This window comes from Alexandromys fortis, unplaced genomic scaffold (assembly GCF_014885135.2).
Source record: "Alexandromys fortis isolate MF-2015 unplaced genomic scaffold, M_Fortis_MF-2015_v1.1 scaffold_213, whole genome shotgun sequence".
NCBI lineage: Eukaryota > Metazoa > Chordata > Mammalia > Rodentia > Cricetidae > Alexandromys > Alexandromys fortis.
The window spans coordinates 1,301,121-1,307,778 of record NW_026068093.1 but is presented as its reverse complement, the minus strand read 5'-3'; the positions used below and the strand labels follow the sequence as shown (position 1 = coordinate 1,307,778).

Below are 6,658 nucleotides of genomic sequence, written 5' to 3'. Positions count from 1 at the left end.
ACTTTCCACAGGGCAGGGAACCCTGACTGCCCCTCAGACTGGAGAGGGAGGGGGAGAGGAGTGGGGGGGAGGGGGAGAGGAGAGGGAGGAGGGGGAAAAGGGAGACGGGGAGGGAAATGGGAGGCGGGGAGGAGGCGGAAATCTTTTTTTTTTTCAATTAAAAAATTATATTTAAAAAAAATTTCCTTCCTGATTTCTTAAGTGACTCACTGACATTTAAAAGTTCAATATCCATGTATTTGTAGTTTCTGTGGTTTCTCTTGCTATTGACTTCTAGTTTATTCCATATGTTGTGATAAAATCAATTATTTTGGTTTCTTTTTCTCTGTTAAGACTTGCTTTCAGGGCTTAAAATGTGGTCTATTTTGGACAAAGCATTATGAACTGCTAAGAATAATACATATTCCATATATATTGAAAATAATAATAATAATAAAAGATATCTACAGATATCTCGGAAGTCCATTTGACCTATGTTGAAGTTTAACTCTGATTTTTTATTTATTTGGATAATCAATATATTAATAAGAGTGGAGTATTGAAGCCATTACTGTTATTGTATCTGGACCTACTTGTCCATTTATGTCCCACACTGTTTATTTTATGAAATTTGGTACATCAATATTTGGAGTACATATTTTTCAATTGTTACATCTCCCTTATGGATTGCTTCCTTTAAAAATATGCAATGATTTTCTGATTTTGGCTTGATGACTGCTTTGTCAAATATAAGTATACTATTCTTGATTTATTTTGGATTCCATTTGTTTGGAATGTCATTTTCTATCTTTTCTACTTAGAATTTCTGTGTTTTGGAGAGAGGGGTGAGTTTTTTGCAGAAAACAAATGCCTGGGTTTTGTTTTATTTTAAATTCATTCAGTCAGTCTGCATCTTTTAGTTGAAGAGTTATGACCACTTATATTTAGGTTTATTATTAAGTATGTACCAAGTTCACCCTTCCTTGCCTTAGAGGTTTATTGGTTTTATAAGTTGAAAATGATTGGTTCTTTCCTACTTCCCACTGTTTATTCTCCTGATAAGATGTACTTTCTTTTCCAAAGTTCTCATACTTTGTATATTCTTTCTTCTACTTACATATGGTAAACCTTTAAACATTTTCAGACATGCAGGGTTAGTGGCCATGAATTGTTTTAGTTTATGCTTACCACGAAGGGTCATTATTTATCCTATGATTGTAAAGGATAACTTCTGGTTATAGTAGTCATGATTGGCAGTTATTTTGTTTCAGGACTTGAAATAATAAGCCCATAGTCTTGAAGTCTTTAGAATATCTGTTTGTAAGTTTGCTACTATCTTAAAAGATTTACTTTTGTAAGTTATCTAACACTTCTTTCTTATAGCTTTCAGTACTATTTGTCCTGTATTTTTCTTCATTTACTTATTATGCTTATTTATTATTTATTGTGTGTTCATGGCGAGCATGAGAGGATAGAGGATGGTTTAGGGAACTGGTTCTCCCCCTCCTCAGTCATATGGGTTCTGGTGATCAAACTCTGGTCATCAAACTTGATAACAAGCATCTTTATCCACTGAACAATTTCACAGCCCCTGTTCTTTATTTTTTATACATTAACCACAATATGGCATGGAAAGTTTCTTTTCTAGGCATGTCTTTTAAGGATCTAGATGACTTGTACACTTGGATATCCTCTGATTTACTAGATTTTGGGGTATTTTCTGCTATAATTATATTAAGATTTTTGTCTTTAGTCTATGTCTCATTATGGTGGGTTGAATAGTAAATAGTCCCCATATACTCAAATATTTGAATGTTTGGTCATTAGGGAGTGGCAATACTTAAAAGAGATTAAGAGTGGGTATGGCTTTGTTGGAGGAAGTTTGTTACGGGGGGTGGGCTTTAGGATTTCAGAAGCTCAAGGCAAGTCTCTCTTCTTCTTTCTGCTCTCTTCTTTCTGCTCATGCATTCAGATGTATATCAGTTCCTTCTCTGGCATCATGTCCGCTTGCATGTCACCATGCTTCTTGCCATGCTGATAATGAACTAAACCTCTGAACCTACGAGTCAGCCCCAATTAAATACTTTTCTTTATAAGAGTTGTCGTGGACATGGTGTTTCTTAGTCAGCAACAGAACACTGACTAAGACACTCAGTTTTCTTTCTTCTACACCAAATTTATAGCTTCATCTTTTAAACATGCCCCAAAGGTCTTAGATGTATGGTTATCAGAGTGTGTGTGTGTGTGTGTGTGTGTGTATGTGTCTGTGTGTGTGTGAAAGAGAGAGAGAGAGAGAGATCTAATTATAACTATTCATCTTTAGTCTCCACCCCTGACATTTTTTCTTGCACCTAGTCTATTCTACTATTGAATGCTTGCTAATGAGTTTTAAATTTTGACTTAATATGCTTTAATTTCCAAGTTTATAGTATTATTGCTATTTTTTTCCAAAGCTCTCTATCTCTTTGTTCTCTTTTATCCAAGTTCTTGAATTTCTTGTCAAGGTCTTAAATTTACTTACTTACCCCCATTCATCTGTTTATTTGAATCCTCTCTAAGGTCACTGGTGATTTCTTTGCATTTTTAAAATTTTTATTATTTTACAAATATGAATCTTTTGTCCACATGTGCATTCTGGTACCAGCAGAGGCCAGAATAGGGCATAAGGCTGTTAACTAGAGTTCATAGACAATTCTGAGCTACCATGTGAGTGCTGGGAATTGAACCCATGTTCTCTGTAAGAGCAGCTAGTGCTCTTAACTGCTGAGCCATCTCTCCAGCTTCGCTGCTAATTTTCAAGCAATACTGTAATTCTTTGGCATTTCAACCATTCTGTCCTTTTGGATTCAGCTACTGAAGGATCGTGAACTTTTGGGAGGTCATATTGCTTTTCATATTTCTTGAGTTTCTCAGTTGTAATTTATACATCTGCTGAAATAAGTATCTCTTCTGGCATTATTTAGGGTGTTCTTAGTGAGCGGCTTTCTATTGAAAGATCAACCCCAATACCATACAGTGAAGAGAAAAAGAACAGCTATTCCAGCAACAACACCAAAACAAACCACATAAAGCCAATGTCTACATCATTAATAATCATGAAATATGAAAATAAAAAATAGCATAGAATAGACTATTAAGTTAAAACTTATGGAAGCAAATGTAGTAATAATAAATAAATGAAATAAGAAAGGCAAAAATAATAAAGAAGTAGGGTTCATTGAAAGTAAAGAAAAAGAAGAAAGTGAGAAAAGGGGAAAGAAAAAGTAAGAGATAAAAATCCCATTAGAAAATAAATATGACCATCCGGAGAGATGGCTCAGTAGTTAAGAGCACTCGTTGCCTGATTGCCTTTCCTTCCTCCTTCCTTCCTTCCTTCCTTCCTTCCTTCCTTCCTTCCTTCCTTCCTTCCTTCCAGAGGTCCCGAGTTCGATTCCCAGCACCCGCACGGTGGCTCATGGACATCTGTCCTGAGGTCTGGCGCCCTCTTGTGGGAAAAGAAGCTGGGCAGTAGTGGCGCATGAGGCAAGTGGATCTCTGTGAGTTCGAGACCAGCCTGGTCTACAAGAGCTAGGTCTAGGATAGCCAGAACTGTTACATAGAGAAATTCTGTCTCAAAAACAAACAGAAAGAGAGGAAATATAGAAATAAAATTAGATGAAGGTAAAAATAAAACTAAAAACAAAAGACCTTTAAAAAATAAAAAAGCAATAATACAGTAAAAAGAATGAAGACTTTAAATTGACAAAATCAGAGAAGTTTATTTCTGGGTCCTCTAAGGCTGGAATCTTCTGGATGAGGGTCAGGTAATGAAATGGAGTTCAAGACTCTTGCAGTGTTTCTAACATTCAGGCTGGTGCTGAATGCGGACTAAGAATCAGGTCAGTCAAGGTCAACTGTCAGCTTAAGGGCTGCAATCATGGTAGAAGTTTTCATTCTTTGCATAAAGGAATGTACTCTGGGCCTGTGGACTCTGAGCCACACAAGTTCCTACTAGATCTAGAGCTACCTCTCCAATCCCCCCCCCCCATATGTACCCAAGGGCAACGGATATCCATGCTAAGAGTCTTCCAAGGGTGCTAAAGTGTGAAGGAAGTAAAGGGAACATTGGGTTCTACACATGAAAAGGAGAACTGGGGGAACTAGCACTCTGCCGGCCAGTTTCAGCCTGTTCAGATCCCATGCAGAAGGGAGTAGGCAGGGGAAACAGAGGGATCTGCCGACCAGGGCACACAGCTCTTAGCACTATCCTGCATGGAACCACATGCAGAAAGGAAGCAGTTCTGGAGACCAAGCAATCCTCCAGTCATAGGCTCAGAATTCCTAGCGACAGGGATGGGGACCCTGATCATGGAACCATTTACGCTGAGCCCTCTGCTAACTACATTTCTAAGTCAGATCATGTTCAACTTGCCCTAACTGTCTCCTGCAGCTGTCTCCTACCTAGACACTGCACCAGGGTGGACCCAGGCTCAGAGTTGTAACAGTCCTTGCTTTCAAGTTCCCAAGAAGCTGACTCTCAATAGATGCTCTCTTATTCAAGAGTTTACACTGCTAACTATTTAGTGTGCGTGTGTGTGTGTGTGTGTGTGTTGTGTGTACACCACAGTGCACATGTGGAGGTCAGAGAACAACATGAAGCTGGTTCTCTTCTTCCTACAAGCAGGTTCAAGAGACTTTTAAACCAAATCTCCCACTGGAATTAGGGCTCACAAGAGCTATGGGCTTTCTGCAGAAGCTAAGCATACCAGCAGGTCATCACCAGTGCTGCACACCCTCCCTTGTAGTTGTAGCTTCAGGTGCCATTGAAGCTGAAAAGGCATTTACTTTTTGTGCATAATCTCTACTTATTTGGGCTTTTCTGAATTTTATATCATCTCTTTCTACCAATGCCTTTTCTCTCTTTGGAATATAATTTGCCCTTTCTTACTCTGAGTCTTTTCCTTACAATGTGAAACAGAAAGCTTCTGATCTACCACCATAACCTAGAAAACAGGTGCATTTTTAAAGTAACTATTGATACATGTGAAAACAAATCACTCCCATCTGATTAAGGGTCTCAACTGATATTTCTAGGGTTTGCTTTCTGACTCTAGCATATGTGTGCACATGCGCGTACGTGCATGTCATAAGGGGGGGAGTGTCAGTCACGCTCAGTTTTCTTTAATATTAGCTCTCTATTGACACAGCAGGTGGCCTGTCTTCACAGAGAAGGGTGAAGGAGACAAACATAAGTAGTTTCAGATTATGTTCATCTTCTTAGCTAACCCAGCAGAAGAAATGAATCTCTCACTAAAGTACTCTGCAAGAACCCCAAGGTCAGGTTCTTTGGGGCTGATATGGGTCACATGTCCATTCTTGCACCAATGACCACAGCATAGAATTAAACTAGAATAACTAGACCATCATTTCTTAGAATTTTTCAGCTTGCAATATCTTGAACTCAAGACATTTTTATGTGACACTAGTTATATAGTATAAAATAGGTTTAGAAATTTTAAAATACCAATAAAATAGCATAAATTATTTTTCTTTTTCTGAGTTTTTTTGAGAGAGGATTTCACTCCACAGATCAGGCTCCCTACAACTCACTACGTAGACCAGGTTGCTTCAAACATTCAACAATCAACCTGCTTAAGCCTCCAGAATGCTAGGATTACAGGCCTCACTCATCACAATTAGCATGAAATTATTTAAAAACAATTCTTGGGTGTTCATATAATTTTATCATTTATTAAAGCCTTAATAAAGTTTTAATATGGGTACATTCATTTTATAAAAAGAATTATATCTTGGATGAATATTTGATACTACAGGACATACTAATAAAATACATACATAAAAGTTCAACATTTTTTAGAGTTGATCAATTTCTTCATTTTATAGTTATCAATAGTGAGAATAATACTCAGTAATATATATTATAAATGATAAATATATGTTTAGGGGCAATATAAAAATTATTGACAATTATGAACTAATTGTCAAGCAAAATTCATTTAGTAGTTTTTTGTGAAACTTGTCTGTAAGTCAAACAACATTTTTTTAAAAATCAAACATTCTAACATTATCCAACTCAGAGATATACTAATTTTAATACTTCTATGTTGAGGAATGACAGTAGGAAAATATTAAAGGTCTTCATTTTCTAACATTAAGACATTATGTTTCTAAAAAGGAGAAAACTTCTTACATACAGATAAAAATACAATTTATAATAAAGAGTAACCTCATACTTGAGGCCAGCTGTCCCCACCAGCATCCACTGCTGTGTGGCACGACAGCACGTGCAGGACAAAGTGCAAATGAAGTCGTACGATGAAACACTAGTCAACACTGCCACAGACACTTGGAACTCAATAAGGGGCTTTTAATTAATGATGTGGGAATGATTTCTTACTAATAAAGAAACTGCCTTGGCCCATTTTATTGGATAGAAAATTAGGTAGGCGGAGTATACAGAAGAGAATTCTGGGAGAAAGAAGGTTAGAGGAAGAGTCGCCATGATTCTCCCGCTCCAGACAGACGCAGGTTAAGATCCTCTCTGGTAAGCCAGCTTGTGGGCTACACAGAATATTAGAAATGGGTTAGAATAATATGTAAGAGCTAACCAATAAGAAACTGGAACTAGCCGGGCCAGGCAGTGTTTGAAAGAATACAGTTTCCGTGTAATTATTTCTGG

At 37.3% G+C, this 6,658-nt stretch overlaps 2 protein-coding genes across 8 annotated transcripts in view; one reads left to right on the top strand and one right to left on the bottom strand.

Annotated features, from left to right (window-relative positions):
* Positions 1 to 6,658, bottom strand: part of Dis3l2 (DIS3 like 3'-5' exoribonuclease 2) — a 346,237-nt gene that overhangs the window by 250,717 nt on the left and 88,862 nt on the right. The window lies entirely within an intron of this gene.
* The window catches only part of Htr2b (5-hydroxytryptamine receptor 2B), a 748,006-nt gene continuing 747,670 nt past the window's right edge, over positions 6,323 to 6,658 (top strand). For all 4 annotated transcript variants that reach the window (XM_050123117.1, XM_050123115.1, XM_050123124.1 and 1 more), the window contains exon 1: positions 6,323 to 6,523. The gene's annotated coding sequence lies outside the window, so the exon portion shown is untranslated. The remainder of the gene's footprint in view (positions 6,524 to 6,658) is intronic.